Below are 1853 nucleotides of genomic sequence, written 5' to 3' on the forward strand. Positions count from 1 at the left end.
CGGTTAAATAAAAGGACAATGGGAAGAATTGAAACTGCGTGCGCTTAAACAAGGCCATGGCATTTACCACCAAGTCACACGTAGAAGTCACCCAAACAACGTAAGCTCATTGATCAACTTTTACAAGTCACGAGTGTGCTGTGTATATGGCGCATATGGGATTGGGGGTGGGTGGGAAGGGGAAGCCTTCATGAGGTCTCGTTTTTTCTATGTAAAAAATATTTCTATATATATAAATATATATAAAAAGAACACACCTGTAAAAATACAGATAGACCGACTGCGAGAGAATGAGAGAAAAGGGCCGAAAACGCTTGAGAAAATAAACCGATATACACATTTTACAAGGGAACTTTACTACTTGAAAGCACGCATTTGAGAGTGGCATTTTGGGGGCACGAGGGCCCAGTTACCATGGCGTCCGGCCCTCTCCATCCCCGAGAGGCTCTTTAAATATTCACGGTTGGAGACTTTTTTTTTGTTTGTTATGAAGGGGGGTGACGGCAGCACCGCGGGCAGCATTTATAAGGGAGAGCTGTCGGGGTTTTGTGGTTTTTTATATTATTATTTAATTTTCTTCACGGAGAAAGCGGAGGGCTCCATTTTTTTTCTTTTCTTGGCCTCTCGGGTTTCTTCGTCCGGAGGATGTCGCGAACGTCTGTGAGTAACATACCGCATCGCATCGCGCACACCGCACCTGACGTTGTTGTATTGCAAGCGCACCGATTGTCACTGCGTGTTCACTGGCTCCCGTCATATCAATGTGGAATTTCCACCATAGCCCAGTAAAACGATGTGCTGTGGTAACAATAAGCAAAATCGGAAAGAGTGACTCCGCGTGTCCTTCACACATTTTCATTTTACATTTGTTTTTCCTTGAGATTTATTGCATCCTAAGTGTTGTACATTTTGATCAAAACTACTTTTAGAAACTTTTAACTTGAATAAGGACTAATTATTGGAGCAAGGTGGAGCGGTGGGACAGTGGTTGGGGCACTGCGCTATAAACCCAGCAGCTTGTATTTCGATTCCTGGCCACGGCTAAAATCAGTATTCAGTGATGTCTAACCGGTCCTGGACCTCCCCCCTTCACCCACACTGACCAGCGTGGTGAAGTATGGTTAACCCCCCCCCCCTTGACCGAAACGGCGTGGGGAGAGCTTCTTCCAGTGGAAGACTGAGCAACGGACCAATCCTTGAAATAATTTATTTACATTTATTTTAAATGCGAACAGTATTAATGTTGTTTCGCCTTGTAGCAATCTGTACTTTTTCACTTTTTTAACTATAGTGGAGACGACGGTACAGTTATGGCTCTTGCTAATGAATGACAAACAATATGATAAGTGAATACGGCATGCTGATGAGTGCTAACATTTTTTTAAAGTCAATATCTCTTTTATTGCACATTTACCATTGGGAAATATTGAGCATCAGTCTTACAAAACATTCTAGACTTACAAAACATGTTGTGTTCATTTTATACAGCTGCTGCTGATATCAATAATGATTATGATGAGCTTGATGGATGACGATAACAATACCGCACTGAATATGACGGTGATTATGATGACTCGAATGTGGATCACGGCGCTAATCGTTGACGATTGCGCGAAGTTAATGGCGATGCTGATGTTACTGGTGCCACAACGTAGACGATGTGTCTTGTAAATATCGGAGTGGGTTTTACTCTCCAACACACCGGTTAGTGCTGAACTCGTCACGAATTGGCACGTTCTTTTTTACGTGCCAACCCTTATTTATTGGCTGTGACGGGTGGTGGCGGGTTTAACGACACATTTACATAATGAACGAACAATGATTTTGTTGATGCTGCTGCTGCTGCGGCTGAT

At 43.1% G+C, this 1853-nt stretch overlaps 1 long non-coding RNA gene across 1 annotated transcript in view; it reads left to right on the plus strand.

Annotated features, from left to right (window-relative positions):
* The first annotated feature begins 504 nt into the window (after positions 1-504).
* Positions 505-1853, plus strand: part of LOC133355186 (uncharacterized) — a 6406-nt gene continuing 5057 nt past the window's right edge. The window contains exon 1 of the long non-coding RNA XR_009756668.1: positions 505-660. This is a non-coding gene — a long non-coding RNA (uncharacterized LOC133355186). The remainder of the gene's footprint in view (positions 661-1853) is intronic.

Source organism: Lethenteron reissneri, chromosome 50, assembly GCF_015708825.2.
Source record: "Lethenteron reissneri isolate LAM-NWPU_2019-01 chromosome 50, ASM1570882v1, whole genome shotgun sequence".
NCBI lineage: Eukaryota > Metazoa > Chordata > Hyperoartia > Petromyzontiformes > Petromyzontidae > Lethenteron > Lethenteron reissneri.